The sequence below is a fragment of the Apodemus sylvaticus genome, chromosome 6 (genome assembly GCF_947179515.1).
Source record: "Apodemus sylvaticus chromosome 6, mApoSyl1.1, whole genome shotgun sequence".
Classification (NCBI taxonomy): Eukaryota; Metazoa; Chordata; class Mammalia; order Rodentia; family Muridae; genus Apodemus; species Apodemus sylvaticus.
This window is the reverse complement of record NC_067477.1, coordinates 38,125,240-38,145,758: the sequence shown is the minus strand read 5'-3', so window position 1 is coordinate 38,145,758 and position 20,519 is coordinate 38,125,240. Positions and strand designations below refer to the sequence as shown.

Below are 20,519 nucleotides of genomic sequence, written 5' to 3'. Positions count from 1 at the left end.
TAGGATGCAGGCCCATAGGATGCAGGCCCATAGGATGCAGGCCCATAGGATGCAGGGCCATAGGATGCAGGCCATAGGATGTGCTGTAGGTTCTGGACTGAGAAAGGTAAGCAAGGTCTTAGCTTGATCCTCACTTTTCTGGATGACCTGCAAAGGTCCTACCCAACACATCTATCTAGGGCATGCCTGTTAAGCAGCACCCTGGGTGGAAACCATCACCCCTACTTTATAGAAAAGGAAACAGGGTAGAAAAGGTGAAGTCACTCTCCCAAAGTCATACAGCTGGATTTGACCTTGGACACACATCCAGCTTCCCAAATAAGGCAGCTGAATAAATCAAGGGATGCCTGGAGCCTGGTTAAGGCTTTCTCCCTCACAGGGATATTATGTTTTATTTTTTAACAGACTTTATTGCCAAGTTTTCTTTTTTTGTTTTTGTTTTGTTTTGTTTTTTGTTTTTTCAATCAGGAGATTTAGGGATCGGAGAAACAACTTAGCAGATAAGAGCCCTGACTACTCTTCCATTGGAACTGGGCTCAATACCCAGCATCCACAGAGAGGCTAAAACCTTCTGTAACACCAACTCTAGATCTGATACCATCACCTAACCTCCTTGGGCACTTCACACAGACAGACATGCAGGCAACATACAGGCAAACCATACGCATAAAATTAAAATAACTAAGTCTCAAGACATTTTTTTAAATAAATGAGAAGATTTAAATTGAAAGTTAGGGTTTCTGTTTTGTCATGCAAAACCAAACAAAAATCAACTGAAGCCAGGTACTGGCGCAAGTCTTTAATCCCAGCACTTGGGAAGCAGAGGCAGGTGGATCTCTGAGCTGGAGACCAGCTTGGTCTGCAGAGTGAGTTCCAGGACAGCCAGGGCTACACAGAGAAACCCTGTCTCAAAAAGAAAAACAAATACGCCACCAGTTAGCACACTGACTACATCCAAGTTTCCTTGGAGAAGGAACCGAGAGGTGAGGAAGAGGCATGGCAGGAGCCGCTTGGCTATTACACATGCTGACCTGCTGCTGTTCCTCATCCTCCCTAGGTCATGGGTTAGTGTCATTCATTCTCCCAGTTCCCCGGTGACCCTCAGAGCATAAGCACCCCAGGGCCCTCTCCAGCTCTAAAGCCTGAGACTTCTCTGCAAACCCTCTCTGGCCAACCACCCTCCACTGAGGTCACCTCTGGCCCTCCTGCAGAAGCTCCCAGGCAAGCCCCTGCCTGCCCTTAGCCTCCTGCCTTTCAGCCTCTATCCCAGGGCTCCCCCAGGCCCTGTCATTTGTACTCCAGTGATCAAAACGCTGAAAGCCAGCGTCACTAAGATGGTCAGCCCCTCAGGTGTGAGGACGAATTAGACCCCACCCAGGCAGCAGAGGAGGAAGGGCTTCTGCAGTTGAAGATGAGCAGGGTTTGACGCATGCAGAAACACAGACAGTAGATCACTGGGAGGAAAACTGTAGTCTCAGCAGCGATTTTAGGATATGCAAATCAGAATGCCATTAAGGCCCCATTATAGCTGAGTCAATGTGAAAATAAATAAATAAGACAAGAAAGCTGCCGTCGTCGGGAGGGCTTTGGAGAGACAGCTGTACATACGCTGCAATCGGCCTGACTCTTCCTAGAACGTGAGGTGATCTTGTCTTGCAAGAGTCTAACACGGATGGATAGAGACACTACCTCCCAGGAAAACAATCGTGTGCTCACAGCAACTGTATAGGGAGCCAAGGATCAGAATCCACTTTCCTTAAGGTATGACACAGCAACAGGCTGAAATTTGAATGGGCTCAATGAACCAACCAATCTGATGAAATCACATGAAGTGTCAAAATTAGCCCAAAGAAATGTGCCCAGGCTGCTTTGCAAAGAGACACCCACAGGAGCATCAGACGCAATCAGGTGAGAAGTCTGATCTGGGCTTGGTAAAGTTTGTCCTTTCAGGCAGAGGAGGATGGTTTAAATGACAAAGATTGACATTGTTCCTAAACACAGCATCCAGAGTCAACCCAGGCCAAGGTCCCAGAGGGACAAAGAGGCCCAAGCCCCAGGCATCCAGATGAGGACAAGAAAAGAAATGCAAACAAGTAAAGGAGGGGGACAGACAGGTTGGGGCCCTGAAGGACCCCAGAACTTTCTTTATCAGGATATCTTTGAAAGACACCTCTCAGAGGAGGAATGAAGTTACCCAAATAAACCCACACCATTTAACCCCACGCAGTCTCAGTGCTCTTACTGCTGCATGTGTGCTCTTGATTTTACTAACACCCCACTTTGGTAGCTTCTGGGGTGATACCAAGGCTCTTTGCGGGCTAGCCTAGGAACCCAGAAACCATTTATAGCATTGTTTCTATGGAAATGTGTTTCAAGCTTCAAAAGAACCAAGCAGCTGACAACCGTGGGGCAAACGCGTGATCTCTAAATTAGGGAACTGAGATGGGTGGGTCCTGAGCTCAGGAAGAGGTTCTACTACTTAGATTCTGCAGCAAATTAATATTCAGCCACCAGTAGGGATCAGAACTAAGCCAACTGTCAACACTGGGTGAAGATGGAGCCAGAGGAGTACCTACGGATGGCGACCATGTGCCAAGAAAAGGTGACAGCCTGCCCCCCACCCCACCCCCACTCTAATCACATGTGTGAGCATTGCTTGTCCTGGAAGACACAAAACTATCCTGAATATCCCTCACAAGCATCCAGGCAAGCACCGAACCCACGTTCTTTTTTCAATTCCTTTTGGACCTTGGCAAACCTCCAGCCAGAATGTCCTATTTCAATGTGTGACCACAGACCAAAAGAACTCCAGATCTTTGACAGTTCTGGAATTTGGTTTCAGCACACATATGCTAGAGATAACGGAGTCCCAGATAGGCCTGGACGTATCCAAGCCTATCTCCAAGATCTGTTACAGTGACCCTGGTTCTAGCAAGCACCAACCTGCCTGCTCAAGATACACCCAGAGCTCTGTAGCTCCACCCACCCCAAGTCGGCAAACCCGGGCAGTGAATCTCCATTTCCTGCTGAGGTCACAACCCTGGACCCATCACAAGGAAAGGGTGAAGAAAAAGTCTCCAGACAGAAATAACGTGTGTCAAAAAAGTTTCCCACTTTGAAGAAAAGACTGCACAAAAGGGGCTAATATGAGGGTGACGGGGCCATTCGCAGGGCACAGCCAATTCAAAAACACCCTAATATGACAAGGTCATCAGAAAAATAGTTGGCTTTCAGCTGGAGTGCAGCTCCAGGTTGCAAACTGGTAGCTATATGGGGACTCAGACACCCTCTCTGCTAAGCCAAAGGCAAACTGGATAAAGGTGGAGGTTTCAGAAGGCCAGCATGAAAAAAAACAACTCTGAGTTTAATACTAAAATATGCTCTACAGTGGACACACCCGAGACACTACCTCACCAGGGCCCCACCTAGCTGACGCTGGGCTGTGGAGGTCAGCACACAAAGCACACCCTGCTACCTGTTAGGAACTGCACAAGAGAGAGCTGGCTCTCGCCACCTGTGGCTAGGGCTTGCAAGGGAGTGTGGGTGGTTCTGGCCCTCAAGGGCTGCATGTTCAACCTACTGGCTGGTTCCCTGGAAACTCAGGTGTGAACAACCTCCTGGGTCTCTGAACCACCTCGGGTCTTGCCAACCAGCGTCAGGAGGCAGGGACCTAAATGCTGCAAACACTAAAGCTACAGTGTGCCAGTCAGGACAATCTGAAGTCCCCAGCCCTAGCCCGAAGCAGCAGTAGCGGCTGAGATAAGCCAGAGCAGTTGGGCCTTGCTGATGGTAACAGATGGGAGGCTCAGAGTCCTTCCCTGACCGTCCCACCCATTTCCAAAGTCTTTGATGTTGGGGCCTAATCTTTTTAAAGTATAGATAGTATACATCAAATATACAAATATTCCAAGCACGGCCTCTTCACCTGAGTCCAGCGTTTGCATTATGTCAGCTTATACTCTGAACAAGCACTGGAGATGTTATATATTCATGCATAAGCAGTTTTGTTTTACTTAGTGGCATTAAAATTCATCAATAATTTCCCATGAATTAGCAGCACCTTCATATTAATGCAGCATAACACTCCCCAGAATCCAGGTGTCATAAATTATGTAGCCGCATGGAACCCTGAGGCCGTTAACAGTTTTCTTGCTATTTTAAACAACACTGCCACAAATACCTTTGTGCTTATAACTCACTATTCCCTTTTAGAACTATTTCCTTAGAATTAATTCCCGAGAGTAGCTCTAATAGGTGAAAGGCAATTAGCATTTTCTTACAGCTTCAAGCTTGGCATTTAAAAATATAGACTGTTCCTGTGAGCTACCAGGGTCTCTGATTTCCAGAGCTCTTCTGACAATACCTCTCAAGTCAAGCAATCAGGGCACGCACCACCACCACAACCCTCGCCTCCGCTGCCTCTGTACATATCATCAGAGCTTTGTACATGGTTGTCTACTCCCACCCATGTGCATGTGTGTGGTGTGGTATGGTGTGCTGTGGTGGTTACCAAAACCATGTGGTTTGTGTATGTTACGTGCACACAGACAGTACATCCCAGTGATCTTCTGGCCTCCACCCCCATGCCTAGGCCCAGTATCTTACGTGAATGTTAGAATCCAAACTCAAGTCATGCTTGCACAACAAATGCTCTTACCCACTGAGCCATCTCTCCAGCCTCCCTGTATCTACTCATTAAAATGCATATTTTTCCAGGGCTGGCTCAGCAGTTAAGAGCGTTGGTTGCTCTTCCAGAGGACCCTGGTTCAATTTCCAGCACCCACATTGTGGCTCAGGACAGTCTGTAACTGCAGTTCCAGAGGATCTGAAACCCTCACATAACATACATGCAGACAAAACACCAATGCACATTTGAGAGAGAGAGAGAAGAGAAGAGAAGAGAAGAGAAGAGAAGAGAAGAGAAGAGAAGAGAAAATTATTTTTTAAAATGCCAGCTCTTCAGTTCCTCTGTGCGTGGGATACCTGGAGTAATGTCCTATGACTGAATGCCTTAGGATGTTGGAGGCGGTATGACCACTTTGTTGAAGAAGAAGAATGACAAAGAGACATTTGGAGGGCTAGACAGTAGAGAGTTGGGTGGGAAGAGAGAAGAGCGGGTCCCACAGAGAGAGGGTAAAGCAATGTCCACACACTGGCCATCCTAAAACAAGCTGAGACCTCTCTCTAGGCATCAGCTCACGCATGTGCAGTCCAGGCTCCTCCTGATCTGATCTGCCAAGAGCAAAGATGGCCTCCAAAAATGAGTCAGAAACACCAGTACTGCCAGGGTCTGGAAATGTATCTAGGCTCAGCGTAAGCCATGCAAATCAGCACTGGCCTAACAGGCAAGCGCTCCAGTCCTGCCCAAGGTTGCCTCAGCTCTGAGCTCATCAACCATAGAGAAAGCTGTTTCCCACAGTTTCCTCCAAGTGGCACACAGACCCAAGACGCCTAACGCCAATTTGCTGAAGGGATGCTTGCACAGACCTCTGGTTCCAACCACGAGGCACCGTGAAGGCAACCACTTGGCAGGCTGGCAGTATCTTCCAAGGGGAGCCCTTCGTGTGTTCCAAACCCTTTTACAGACACACAGAGGCCCCAAGTTTCTGCTCTGGAGTTCGTGCTACACCCTGAAGTCACTGTCAGGAAAACAAGTTTCTCCCCACCCTCTAACAGGAAGAGCGACCAGACTGAACAGGGCCTTCATCTCAAAGAGTCTTATCTCTCTTCCACAGCTGACTCGTTCTTTCCTCATTCCCTCTCTGTGCGGAGCAGGAGACTGTGCTGTGCAGAACTGTGAGGCTGCTGAGGGCGGCCAGGATTCGTGCTTCCTCGGGTAGAAAGGTAAGTCTACTACCTTTATTTTATTTTATTTTATTTTATTTTATTTTATTTTATTATTTGGTTTTTTGAGACAGTGTTTTTCTGTGTAGCTCTGGCTGTCCTGAAACTCCACTCTATAGACCAGGCTGGCCTCGAACTCAGAAATCCACCTGCCTCTGCCTCCCAGAGTGCTGGGATTACAGGCGTGTACCACCACCACCCAGCTAAGTCTACTACCTTTAAATAAGTTCCTCACCACAGACACGTGGTCAGAATGTCTCATCTGAGTCCTTCTCACAGTGGGCAAGGCCAGTAGCTGGGATCTATATGCTGTAACTCCCTTTCTGCCTCACTGGGGTCTGGGAAGCCTCAAAGAAAACAGCAGAGTACCAAGGGGTCATCTGCAACAGCAGAGGCTAAAGGAGACTGACTGGGGTTGGGGCTGTCCTGCAGACAACCAGTTCTGCAGGCACGCTTAGTCCCCTGAGCACCAGGTCAGGGAGTTCTTAGTGTTCTCCCTCTGGAACCCAACTGTGTGCCAGGCACAACTCCAGGCCAGTGAGTCTCCAGGAATACCTGCATCTGACTCCCAACATCTCACAGTTAGAAACTGATTCCAGGCAGGGCGGTGGTGGTAAATGCCTTTAATCCCAGCACTTGGGAGGCAGAGGCAGGGGGATTTCTGAGTTCGAGGCCAGCCTGGTCTACAGAGTGAGTTCCAGGACAGCCAGGGCTACACAGAGAAACCCTGCCTCGAAAATCCAAAAAAAAAAAAAAAAAAAGAAAGAAAGAAAGAAAGAAAGAAAGAAAGAAAGAAAGAAAGAAAGAAAGAAAGAAAGAAAGAAAGAAAGAAAGAGAAAAAAAAGAAACTGATTCCAGAACCTCAAAGGTGGCGTGGCTCAAAAGGGGCAGTGTGGAAGCAGGTGACTTCTAGCTGGCTCTGTGGACCTCTGCCAAGAGGGAAAAGGGCAGGGAGGACATGCCACACGGAGGGGACAATGAGCAAATGCAGAGGCAGTAAGGACTGGGCTCCCACAGGAAGAACTAAGCTAAGGCCATAGGGCTGTGTGAGAAGGGAGGTGGGTTGGGACTTAGAGCCAGGGCCTCCGCACTGTTCTGAGGAAGGCGGGGTCTCTCCTGCAGGATGTGGGCAGCTCGAAGGGGCTGTTCTGAAGGGTGACAAGACCAGAGCTATATTTTAATAGAACGTGGGTCCCTTGCGACTTCATTTCCGCCTTAATGCTGCCTTAAAAGTAATGTATTTCATCTCAAGATGCATAGGCCACTTTAGGGTAAATTAGCTCAGAGTCAATATGGCGAGGAGTGCAGCATTTCCCCCACGGGCCTGGCAAGCCTGACCCGACATGGGTCCCAAAGCTTCCACATCAGGAGAAAAAAAATTCTGAACTCCTACTGGTGGTCGCCACAGCCAAGCACTGGTAAGTTCAAAACTGCATTCTTCCTTTTTGCTTTTTATAGAAATCAGTTCATTATTTGTCTAAGGCTACTAGAACCAAACAGTCAAGGAACCCTTGAGAGAGACGGTGTGAGAACAGGAAGGGGGCTGGAGCTCACAATAACTTTTGAGAAGTTGAGCAAGGTGTGACAGGCGATGCTAACAGTCCCAGGCAGCCAAGACAATGCCCCAGCACCTACCTCCAGTGGGAGGAAAGGCTGGGTAGAAAGAGCATCTTAACCTAGACTGACATCTTCAGAACTGGAGGGGTGCCCACTCCTGGGGCACCAGAGGCCTCAGCTCTTTCACAACCCAAACACTAACCCCTGGTCTGAAAAGCAAGATGGTACCCTCCCAAATAACTCATGATCCTGAGAGTCTCCTGCAGCCTTGGAAAAGGAACAAAATTCCAGTCATAACTGTTACCTAGAGCGCACCATGCCTTGGCGCGTGTTCCCGTGGGGCAACGCTGAAGATTTCTGAATGGAATCAAAAGTGCCAGCCTGCCCACACGCTGGGGATGCTGTCCTTCCCCACTGGGATGGCTCCAATCTCAGAGAAGAGACTCAATTGCTAGCAAGATGCTAAGCTCTCCAGAACATACAAGAACCCTAAAGCTCAGCTGAAGGTGAAAGACTTGGAAAGATGTCCAAAAAGATTACAACCAAGAAGAGGTGGATGTTTTAATGGCCCCCACATCCAGCACTTCCGATCACGCCAATCAAGGTGCTAGAATGGATTCTCTGGGGGACACCTTCCACTTAGCATGTGCACCTCTCCCTCAGTTTTAGACACCTGCCACTGAGATCCAGAAGGAGGCAGAGTTCCACCCACCACTGAAGACGCTGCAAGCTCTTGAGCTCGGCTGCCAGGGACCAGCAGCAAGCACACAGATAAGGTAAGGTGAGCTGACCCAATGGCTTTGCCTAGAGCAGGAGTTCTCATCCTGTGGGTCAGGATGCACAGAGGGCTACACAACAGATAACTACAATACAATTCGAAACAGTAGCAAAATTAGTGATGAATGAAATAATTTTATGGTTGGGAGGGGGTCACCACAGCATGTGTATTAAAGGGTCACAGCATGAGGAAGGGCAAGGAAAGGCAGAGGAAGATCAGAACTCATTCTGGAGGGGTGAGACCATCCAGGCCTGAACTCAGCATAATCCACGGCCTGTGTCTTCATCACCTTGGCTCTGATGTTGGCTATCCAGCTTCCCACCAATGCTGATTGATTTCTGAACCTTCCTCCAGGACAGTCAATGAGATACCTCTATCCTTCTGGTAAATTTCATTTCACTTCAGCTAAAGTCACCTTCTACACACAGACCTAAGAACTGCATCCACCGTGTTAACTCCCACCTCCACACAGACCCCTGTGGCCCACGAGACAACGCTTCACTCAAGCCAAGGTGTTTCAGCTGAGGATGTAGCTCAGTGATAGGATGTCCAGCCTACCGCGCTTACAGAGGCAGGGAGGAGAGATGAAGGGCTGCCTCTCTCTTTCCCTCTGTGGAGAATCTAATTACAATACCTATAACTATCCAAAGGATCACAGCCACCTGAGAGCCACCCATGTGGCAAGGGCTATAAAAGCACAACTCTGGCTCTTAAATTGAGCAGACGCCTTGCATTAAACGTAGACGTGTCAAAAATAAAAAGCAATCCCTGCTGCCCTGGACCCTCCTCTACTTCCTCACCAGCTCAGGGAAAGGTGGACTTGGGCTGAGGAAACCTAGCTTATAGACCTTGTGGGAAGCCATATCCCAGGAGATGCCCCTCCCTGCCCCACCCCACCACCTCCACAACTTAATTCCTTGACCAATATGTCTCTCCAAAGTTCTGTCTTGACTTCCCGAGGATCAATGGTGGATCTACCTTAACCCAGTTTAGGAAAGTCTAATAGAGAACGCTCGTAAAGCACACCACAGCATAATTTTGTGCACAGAATCGCAGTCCCTGTTCTCACACGCCAAGCTCCCTCTTCCTCGGGCTTTCCTGGCAGCCTGTTTCCTTCTTTTTCAGTCTAGGTCTCTGTTATTAACTCTCTTCAGTCACTGCCCGGAGCCATTGATCTCCCCACTTCCTCCTCGCATGAAGTCACTGTCTCTGTGAGCTCCCACAGCTTTCTATGTGCTGGTGATTCCCCCAACCCCTCCCCCAAAAAAATCTGCTCCAGAACGCCAAAGAGGCCAGAGAGATGATGGGCTTGAGGCTGCAGTCATCATTCTTGCTTAAATGGTGTGTCTTTGGAGTAGCCTTGGGTGTCTCTGGAGTGGCCTCATGAGAATCAGGTGGGCTACTGGAAGGGCCAAACCCCATGAACTTTGGTTCGTGCTTTGGGCGGATTCCTGTCGCAGACCGATTTGCCCACTGGACATCTCTCTCCGATGTCCCAGAAGTTCCTACCCGTCAGTGTTGCTGAACTCAGACTCAATTTTCCCCTAAAACCTGCTCTTCCTTCCATGCCTTGAGCAGAAATCTAAGCTGATCTTTGTACATCTTTGCACTGAACAGTCAGTGGGTCCATCAAGCCAACTCCTGACATCTCCTTAACCAGCTTCTACCTTTCTCCCTCTTTCAAGGACTGTAACACCTTCTCACTATGGCCCTTTGGGTCCCTCTTCCCTAAACTCCAGTTAATCTCTGTGCTTCAGCCTCAGTGAGCTTTGGAAACACCCATCACCCCCATATCCCTAGCATAACCCCACACCCCTATCTAGTGCTAGCTGCTCCCCGCTGCCTCCGGAGTGGTCCAGACCTCTTTGCTGGCGCATACAGCAAGCTCGCCTGTGCAAGCTCACGACCTGATGGTTCACTCCCACCAGTTCTCCGCAGTCTCTCTCTGCCACTTGCAATTCGCTCCCAAGCAGATCTGTTACCTCCAGGCCTGACTGAGCCGTTCCGTCTCTACCCCGCCCTGGCTCCCTTTGCCACCTGGTGGATGCCTACTTACTTTCAGATTCTCAGGAGGCTCTGGCAGCCCCACCTCATTTTTGTGAGGGGTGGGGGTGGGGCACTGTGTTGTTGTTGTTGTTGTTTGCAAGACAGAGTTTCACTGTGTAGCTCTGGCCATCCTGGAACTTAATCTATAGACCAGGCTGGCCTAGAGCTCAGAGAACCTCCTGCCTCTGGGATTCCAGACGAGCACCACCACCGCCTGATGAGCCTCTCCTTCATCAACTCCATGGCAGTCATATAACACACATACCCTGCAAGGTGTATGTGAGGTCATACCAGGCCTTCCCTGACTTTCACTCTCCCTTGACCCCGTGAGAGTTAACTAATCCTGAGCACCGAATTACCTAATGCTTAACTGCTCTTGGATGGTGTGCCCCACTGTCCCCTGGAAGACTGCCGATGTGGAGTGGACACGACATTTCCTCATGCCTGCATCCCTAGAGCTACTGGACCTTGCTTTCTTCAATGCTGTACTCTTGCTAAACGAATGCGGCGTGAGAGAAAGATGGAGACAGGGAGAGAGAGAGCACCTTATAAACCACACAGTGCTGTGACCAGTTTTCTTCTCCACGACTAGAGGCGTCAGATTCTAAATGCCATCCGCTAGCACCTGCTCAGTGAAGACATCTAGAGGCCCTGCCTCCCTCTAGTGCAAGACAAGGTACAGGCATGGCTGGTGGCTCCTGGGGTACCCCAGAGCGCATGCAGGAGAGGACACAGATCCATATTAGTTACTTCTTTGCAAGCCCCTTGCTGGCCTTCAGTTCGGAGGTCAAGGAAGCGTAGGGGCCAGGAGAGGGCATGCAGCACACCACGGCTTTAGGGCTAGGTACTCCTTCACATGGGCAGTGCCCTCTCTCAATCCCACACCAAACACAAGGCTTTCATCTGTAATCCTAGGTGAACGAGCCACAGTTTAAAACTGTTCCACGGCTCTCCCTTCCATGATCCCCTGAGCGCCTATCTGAAGAAGCTCTCTTGCTTAACCCCATGCAGTTACTTCCTAACTTACAGCCGCGACCTCCCCAGGAAGTACACAGCAGTGGGCTCTCTTACGATGTTCATTTACATGATACGAAGTCAAACAGTCAAATAGCCAAGCTTACTAGGAGGGGAGAGAGAGAGCAGGGCAGGGGAGGGAGTGTGTGTGTGTGTGGGGGGGGGGAGAGACAGAACAGAAAAGAACAAGGAGAAAATATGGCCACTTAAACATGCCTTTTCGATCAGGAGTAAGCGTGTGCTGAGAGCCTCCAGCCAGCTGTGGTGGGGTATCATGAGGCAATCACTTCACCATACTGGGTAATTCGGTAGCATTTAAATGAACTACTATTTCATACTACTTATCTCCCTCCACTTGGGAGATCAATCTTCTTCTATAACTAGGATGGACTAAGATCAATCTAAGTAGCACAAGCCATGTGATGCAGGCACGGTGGTGCAAACCTATCGTCAAGACACTTGGAAGCCTGCAGGAAGATCACAAGTGGGAAGTCAGCTCGAACAAAGAGTAATCTATACTCTGAGACAGTCTGGGTGCAAGGAAAGACCCGGTCTCAGAAGGGGGCGGGGGAGCAAATATGCCCGCTGGACACCTGGTGTCCACTAAAGGACTTTCACGATCAATCTTAATTATAGTTGTATTCCTCGCCTTCCCTACTGTCCCACCAAATCCCATTCTCCCAGGGATAGACTCCCACTCCGGTGGCTCTGCCCTCTGGGTCTCACCCAGGGTTACAGGCTTCTGTGAGCCCGTGGAACCCACTCACGAGAACGCCGCGGCTGTCCTGCAGCACTGCCTGTGTTCACCAGCTGTTTCAGGGCATCAGGTCTGTGTTGCTGGGGCTTTCTCTTCATTCCTCTCTGGAGCTGGGAGGGTTTCTATGTCTGGCTAAAAAGCTTGGGGGGATTTAACAAATTGCTAGCAGTTAAAATCAATTCAGGGCTAAAGGTGACTTGGAGATGTGGGGGTGGGGATGGGGGTGGGGGTGGGAGTGGGACACCTTTAATTCCAGCACTGGGAAGGCAGAGGCAGGTGGGTCTCTGTGAGTTCAGGGCCATCCTGATCTACAGAGTGAGTTCCAGGACACCCAGGGCTACAGTGAAACCTTGCCTTGAAAAACAAAACAAAAAAGAGAAGAGAAGAGAAGAGAAGAGAAGAGAAGAGAAGAGAAGAGAAAGCGAATTTTGGATTGAAGGTGAATTTGGTGTATTTGTTGAAGCTCTGTTTGCAGTTGCAAGGGCTGGAAATAATCCAAGCATTCCTCTGTAAGTGACTAGTGGCATAAATCACAGTGTTCACATAGCAGAACAGAGTTCAGCCCCAGGGAAGGGAGCCACCTCACAGGGGCTGGTATAGAATGATCTCCAGACTTCTGTGTATGGATCGGTAGTTCCCTGTTTGCTAGGACTACAACTGGAATAGTAGCTGAAATACGTCTCTTTTATTTGTCTTAGAGAGAGGAACCGTAGGACTGCAGGCATGGTGAGCATCAGAGGAAGGGACCTCCTTTTCAAACTTTATGTAATCACATTACCAAGTTTCTCTTTTGTGTGTGTGTGCGTGTGTGTGTGTGTGTGTGTGTGTGTGTGTGGTGTGGATGCATGAATGTGTGTCCACGTTCACATGGATGGACACACATGTGTACAAGTGTACAAGGCCAGAGGCGGATGTCAGGTGTCCCCCTCAACTGCCTGTCACTTCTGCACTAAGGCAGTCTCTCTCGCTCGATCCCAGAGCTCACTGACTCAGCGAGCTAGCAAGCCTGCTGCTGTGATCTCATCTCTGCATCCCGAGTGCTGGGATTTCAGGCCGGCCATTATGTCCTTAAGTGTGTACCAGGAATCCAAACCCCAATCCTCAGACTTGCATGGCAAGTACTTTGTCACAGAGCCATCTCTCCAGCCCTATATTAATATTTTATCATTATCTTCTGGGCTTTGCATTTTTCTTAAGAAAAATCTTTCTCTCTCATAATTAATAATATGTATTTTTCTAATTCTCTTTGAAGTGTGTATGTATGTACAGCAATCTTTTTTGTCTCTGTTGAGATTATTTTGATTTATTTTATACCCATATAATATATCATTTGAATCTCAAACTATGCATGTTTATCAACCTCCTCAATAGGAAACTGAAAACTGAGAGTGGGGCTTATACTAAATTTAAAGACTACACCTATAGGGTGCATTTTATAATATGTGAATTATCTTGGGTATAAAAGAAAAGAAAAACCGTGGGCTGGTGAGATGGATCAGTGGGTGGAGACCTGACTTCAATCCTCAGGCCCTATCAAGGTGGGGGAAGGGCACTGTCCTCACGAAGTTGTCCTCTGACCCCAACACATGCACCACCCCACATACACATGCCCACACCTACTCACACGCATCGCGTACATAATATTTTTTAAAAAGAAGCTAATTTACAAGGTAAGGTTGCGTGAGTCAGAGCCTGAGAACTCCTCAAGTCTCAGGCCAGAGCTTAGCCAGGATCCCCCAAGACTCTGTTTTCTACTCTAGCCTAGCTGTAGAGGTCAGCCCCTGCTGCACAGAGCAAGCTGCAGCCACATGGGAAACAGCCCATCTCAAGTCTTGCCTCAGGTTCCCTCAGAAGGCCAGGCCAACCTAGAGAATAAGCCCTCAGCCCTTAAGACAGGCCCCAAGGCCTAGCAGGGCATCACGGGCCGGCCAGCACACCCAGTCAGGTCAAGGAGGAGTGAGCTCTGATGCTGGACAGATAGTATCTGACACCCAGAGAGAAAGCAGTGCTAGATATGGGGAAAATTAATGAGGTGAAGGGTCAGAAGGGTCCCCCGACAGGCTAACAGGCACGGGAGGCAGGCCTGGAAACGTGTTTGCAGATAACACCACGAATCTTGGGTTTTGAGGCTTAGCTTATGCCCATACCTATGTAGTCGCAGGCAAATTCAACTCTTGCCTTTTGTATCATTACCATCACCGCCACCACCATCATTGTCATCACTATCACCACCACCACCACCACCACCGCCACCACCACCACCATCATCATTTCCACTACCACCATCATCACCACTACCACCACCATTCATCATGTTTACCAAAAGTAGAGGAACAGGTCTAGGGAATATAAATATATACAAAACAAGTTTTAAACTGATCACTGACATCTCTCCAAACCTGCCTTTAAGAAGCTGAACTGTTGGTCTGTTTGCCCATGCTCAACAGAGAAGCTGAAACCTGTCCCACCGGGACTAAGGTTCTCTTCAGCAGAAGGCCCCAGTGGATGTTACCAGAGTCCCAGGCAGAGTCCACACAAGGTGCAGCAGGGAAACGCTTCTACAGATTTATTTATTTATTATACATAAGTACACTGTCTGTCCTCAGACACACCAGAAGAGGGCATCAGATCTCATTTCAGATGGTTGTGAACCACCATGTGGTTGCACCATGAGATTTGAACTCAGGACCTCTGGAAGAGCAGTCAGTGCTCTTAACCGCTGAGCCATCCCTCCAGCCCCAGGGAAACGCTTAAGGAAGGAAACAGGAAGACAGCAGGGCTGAGCCAAGTGGAAGAGAGGAAGAGGGAGGTATTCCGGCCTCCAGGAAAGCGTGAGAAGCCGGAAGGCCTGCCACCCGTGGTTGGACAGACACCCACAGCGGGTCACTGGGTCAGGGCTATGATCTGAGGCAGGAGAACAGCAGAGGCCAGACTTCTCTGAAGAAGGCCCTGACCACCAGCCTAGAAGTTTGATCCTCACCATGGAGACAGTGGGGAGCCATGGCAGGCTGCTAGGCAGAAGGATGACCCCGGCCAACTGGCGTTTAAGTTAAGATTACAGAGCAGCCCTTTATCTGAGGCTTAGTCAAAGCCCAGTGTGGATTTCAAGTGGTACTTAAGACACAAAGTCCTAACACTCTGGCCCTGTGTGGACCAGAAAAAGAAAGTTTAAGGATCTCACAAAGAATCGCTTCATGGCGACCTCAAGCGAGGGCTGCTTTATGGAAGGAACCAAGCCCGCCCGTGGTTCCACACGACCAGCCCCCAGCCGCAGCATCTGGAAGATTGCAGCACTTTCTTCACAGTTTGGAATGTCCTCTTCAGCCAGGGCTGCTCCACCTCTCTATTTTGGAGGTAAGTTGTTTTGTCAAAACACTCATGTAGTGCAGGGCCGGAGGCAGCAGAAGAAAGCCAACTGAAAGCTAGAAATGGAAGCTTCAGCTGGGACCACATAAAGGGCCTTCTGCAGTGAGACCACTTTCCTAACAAAATCTGCTTCTCCCAGGAGCATTTTGATTTTTTTTTTCCTCCTGGAGTTGCTGAACTCCAGAAACATCCCCTGGAGCATTTCCTTTTGGAGCAATAAAAGTATTTGTTACCTACCTCAGGTTTTGAGTCAGAGCTTGCTTCCTAACTATGATTCTAACTGCGCATGGCAAGGCCGAAGAAAGGGCTCTGAACCGAGTAGCAACATTTGTGTAAGGTGGGCGAGGACATCAGAGCCAGGCAGCAAACCACCAGCAAGTTCTTTGAACAAAGGTAAAGCCTAGTAAACCAAGGGAAGGGCCAGAGCTCTGTGTGAAACTCAGCCAGGACAAACTGGAGATGTGGGGGACTGCAGATGACACCACAGCTCTGGGGAGCAGGCCTTGCAGGAACACCCCCACACACACACACACACACTCACACACCTTGTCATCCTGCCAGCCACACCAAAAAAGCTTTAGGTGACCATAAACTCAGAGTTCTCTTTCTCTGGGGGTCAGAAGGAAGCCTGCTCCTCCCGTCAATCTTGGTGTCACTAGGACCTCACTGAGGCAGGTTTTCTGGTCAGGTGACAAGAACCTTGACAGACAAGTTCAGTAAAAACTCAATATCCCCTGAAGCAATCGCTTGCGCAATCCCAGGCAGCGCCTACCTTAGTGGGACTTTTGTTCTAAATCCATTCCCCTGTGGCTACCGTGGGACTAGACTTTCCAGAACTATCCTGATTTTCCATGATTTTCCTCCAGTCTCTGAAAGCACACAGATACCTGCCAGTGTTATGGTCTAACAAGCAGTCTCTATGCCAGTGACATACAGACCACACAAGGCTGCACACCAGCAGCTGGCTTCCAAGTGAAATCCCACTGTTGGGCTTGGGACACCATGAAGGAACACCACCAGCAGATTCCTGTCACCAGTACCTGCTGTTCTGAGCAGAGGGGGGCATGCCTGCCCTGCACAGGATGGGTGCCAAGCAGGCACACAGTAACCTAACAGAGAAAGGCATTGCCTGGTGACTCTCAGCCCAGGACAGTTGTATGATTGACAGTTGAGGTGACAGCAGGGTGGCCTTGCACAGATGCAGCGCTCGCCTCTCTGACTGTGTAGGAAGGATTGTGCTGGTCCTCAAGAAACTGTTAGCCTTCTCCTATGCGCAGGTTGGGCCCCTGTGGGGGCTTAAATGGGTATGACCCCCCTCCCACCCCCCAGACATATATTTAAATGCTCCACCCCTTGTTGGTGGAACTATTTTGGAAGGATTATGTGTGGCCTTGTTGGAGGAGGTATGTTGCTGGAATAGAGCTTTGAGTTTTCAAATGCCTATACCAGGCTCAGTGCTCCTGACCCCACCCCCCACCCCCACCCCCAAACCTGCTGCATGTGGATGAGATATAAGCTCCAGAGCTGTAGCTGCCTGCCTGTGGCCATGCTCCCCACCATGATGATCATGGACTCACCCTCTGAAACTGTGAACAAGTCCCCAGTTAAATGCTTTCATTTGTAAGTTGCCTTGGTTACGGTGTCTCTTCACATCAATAGAAAAGTAACTAAGACAGCCTGCTTCCTGCAGGGCAGCATTTGGATAGATGTGAAGACCCCTGTGTCCTGTAGGCTGTACTGTATTGTAGGCAGTACTGGGGAGGTTGGTTAAGGGACCACACTACAGAAAACATGTGAGTCACCCTCACCCCCACACCCATGGGCAATGCGGACACACACCCATGGGCAATGCGGACACATAGACCCAGCACATTTCCTTTAGCCACTAAGTGTGCTTCCACTTTGCCCAGGGCACAATAAAGGAATTAGGACCCACCTAAATGTCTACAGCTCATACTTGAAGGCTCAAAGTCTGGCTGGCCAGCTCAGACATACATGACCTGTGATTCTTCTTTATATCCTGCAATTCTGCTAATTCAAGCAGCCCTTCCGTTAAGACAGGGTTGGATAGTCATTCCCTATCTCCCTTTCCTGCTGACGTCACCCCACAGTTTCACAGGACAAGTGAAGGTACAGTCCTTGGCACAATGTTCAGGCTGCCTAAGATACTTATTCTGGAGTAAGTAGTAAAGAGAGACTGCTTTCCTGAGCAGGCTCCGAACTCTCAGGAGATCAGCAAGCTGTCAGAGGTTAAGGGAGAGGCAAGGAGACAAATCATCCAGCAACAGTTAAAGGGTAAAAAGAATACGGGGGACTGCAGCTCAGGCCCAGATCCATCCTCCGCATTTGCAATGCAAATCTGCGTTTTGTTCACCACCACCAAGATCTTGCACAATAGCGTGTGTATAAACATCCACGCCAACAAAGCCTGACTGTGCAATCACGCAGTAATTACAGACCGGCAGGAAGCTGCTGCTAGGGACTGCACTATTCAGCCTTAGACCTCCCATCTCCAACTGTCCGCGGCCTGTACAAACATTCCTGCACACATCACCCCGTCCCCGCCGCTGCTACAGCTTCAGGCACAGACCAAGGAGCCCTGGCGCCAGCTGCTGGGCCACGCCAAGACCCCTGCTACTATGCAAAGATGTCATAAACTTCTCAGCTGTTCTTTAAAGACCCAGAGCCACGAGGCTACCACCGAGGGCTGCGGGAACCATCATCAAAGTTCCCAGGCAAACTCCTGCAGCCCTGGCAGTTTTAGAACACAGAAAAGAACAAGATGCCACGGAGTCCACTGGAAGCGGCTTTCTGGGTTTTATATAGAAAACACTCACATATGTACGTGGGTGTGCTGACAGTTTTTATGGCTAAATTGCAAAGTGTTAGGCCTTAGAGAGCTTACTGTTGGGTTCGGGGCGTGGTGGGGAGGGAGGAAAAGTGCAGAGTCGGGAGGGGCTTGTTTCAAGGAGGCCTGGGGACGACTCGGGATTTGTTGGTTGGAAAAGGATTGAGCTGTTGACCCAAACTTCTGAGTTGCTCTGCTCTTCGTCACTGCAAGGCCGAGCAAACAAAACTAGAGGGAAAGTTCCTGTAACTTCCTTCCTGCAGCCTGGCGGAGGGCTGCGCAGAGGAAGGGAACGTTTCCCGGGGAAACACCGGGAAGGGCTGGAAAAGCAACTGCACGCAACCCGAAGAGATGGGGCGCGGGGCTCCGTTTGCAGGTCCGGAGAGGCAGGCCCCTTCCCGGCATCGCTGTGCTCAGGGGTCGCTCCCAAAGAGGGCTAGGCTGCAGACAGATCGGTCTAAGTCCCGAGGCAAATCAGTCGCCTCAGGGACGCGACACCGGCCGAGATCTCCCCCGTCCTGCCACTCTCCTGCACCCCCACCCCCAGCGCCCCAGGGCCCGGCCCGGCGCCGCCAAACCCGAACGAATTCCGGATCCCCCCCCCCCCCGCCCCGACTCCCGCCGCGAGCTCCACGTCGGTGCCCCCACGGCGGGAAGGCAACCAGGCTCCCGCGACTCACCTGCACGCTGGATTCCCTAGGCAGCTCCGAGGGGGCGCGGGACGCAGGCGAGCGCGACCCGCAGACTCAAACTTTGTTGCTCTCGGGACGGCGCAGTCGTCACTTCCTCGCCGAGCAGGCGGCGCGGCCGGAGCTGTGACCCAGCAGCTAGCGCGGCGGCGCGCAGGGCTCTGCAGCCTCCTGCCCCGCCCGCGCCCCGGCTCCGCGCGCCTCCGCGCGGCCCCCGGCCAGACCCTCGGTTCCCGGTGCTGCAGCGGCTTTGGAAGCCTTCCTCCAACCCCAACCCTGCTCTAGGGGAAAGTGCGATCGGAGGCGCCCTGCTCTGCCTTGGGTCTAAAAAGTGGTGTTGGAGCTCAAGGGGCTGAGTTCAAGGTACCCTAGGGTTAAAAAAAAAAAAAAAAAGTCCCCCACCTACGTCCCCCCAACACGCGCGCACGCACACACACAGTCGGAAGAGAGGGAGGAGATAATAAAGGTTTTCATTTCATTTAGTATTTGGACTAGAGAAGACATGTGTGAAAGCAGTGTACTATTTCCCTGAATAATGTTGGGCCTACTCCAAACTCCAATCTCCTGTCCTCATGTCCCTTACAAGGTCTGCCAGCGGCTTTTCCCGGGTGGTACTTGTACACGACGTTACCGTGCATTGTGTTTCAGGAACTACGCCATCACCCATGGCGGGTCTGGGAAATAATCGTTCTGTTCCCTTTCTTCTCGGATCCCCACCTCTTCCTTGATCATTCATGTCTCTGAATCTCTGGAGCCTGGTGCATTCGGGTGTCACCATTAGCCGGAAGTGGTTTACACGGTGGACCCTGGTCACAGGAGCTTCAGGCAATAGTAATTTTGAAGTTTATCACTGCCCAAAGTACATTTTCTTAGCATATTAAAGCTTCTATCGCTGGGTGGTGGTGGCGGCGGTGGCGCACTCCTTTAACCCCAACCCTTGGGAGGCAGAAGCAGGCTGATTTCTGAGTTCAAGGCCAGCATGGTCTACAGAGTGAGTTCCAGGACAGCCAGGGCTATACAGAGAAACCCTGTCTCGAAAAAAACAAAACAAAACAAAAAAACCTTCTATCAACAGAGAGCTGCCTTTTGAGTCGCTGATGAGCAGTAAGAAAACAGTTACACAGCAATGCCCAAAGAAAGACTCCTAATTCCCTTAGGCTGGAGAGAGGACTAGCCTTTGCTGTGGTTTAGAAAAGAGCAGACAGCCCAAACTGCAGGGCAAGGTTTTACAGAAACATTCAGTGCCGCTGAAGCTTGCCCTGGGAACCAGGGGCCCATAAAAGGGCACTGAGAGACCTCAGTTAGAGCTGGAAAAACTTTTCTCTTTCCCACTTCCGAACTGTTCCTACTAACACATTGGCCTGATAATATTTCCCATGCCTCCCATCTCCTCATGAAAGCCCAGAAAGCCCTCTACTTGAGTGCAGGTTTTGTGTCAAAAGGTGAAGTAAGATCAATGGAAAATAACATGTGGGACTACCCCCACCCCAAATCTGCTTAATACCTGGGGGGGGGCAGAGGGGGGGAAGCCACAGACTCACCCAAGATGAAAAGCATGTAGACCCAGACCCTAGCTTTCCCAGCAGTGTTTATTCCTCCATCTTGCAGCTGCCAGCACAC

General features: G+C 50.2%; 1 protein-coding gene and 1 long non-coding RNA gene across 10 annotated transcripts in view; one reads left to right on the top strand and one right to left on the bottom strand.

Moving 5' to 3' along the window:
• Mideas (mitotic deacetylase associated SANT domain protein) overlaps nucleotides 1-19,041 on the bottom strand; it is a 69,852-nt gene extending 50,811 nt beyond the window's left edge. The window contains exon 1 of the mRNA XM_052185418.1: nucleotides 18,891-19,041. The gene's annotated coding sequence lies outside the window, so the exon portion shown is untranslated. The remainder of the gene's footprint in view (nucleotides 1-18,890) is intronic.
• On the top strand, nucleotides 4,893-15,603 carry LOC127687148 (uncharacterized). Of its 9 annotated transcripts, none has more exons than XR_007978340.1 (3): nucleotides 5,226-5,844; nucleotides 8,065-12,435; nucleotides 12,695-15,603. It is a non-coding gene; the product is annotated as an uncharacterized LOC127687148 (long non-coding RNA). The 9 variants fall into 9 exon arrangements; XR_007978341.1 differs by having other exon boundaries at nucleotides 8,065-12,722; nucleotides 12,975-15,603; XR_007978335.1 differs by having other exon boundaries at nucleotides 5,227-5,844; nucleotides 8,065-10,901; nucleotides 11,624-15,603.
• Nucleotides 19,042-20,519: the final 1,478 nt, after the last annotated feature.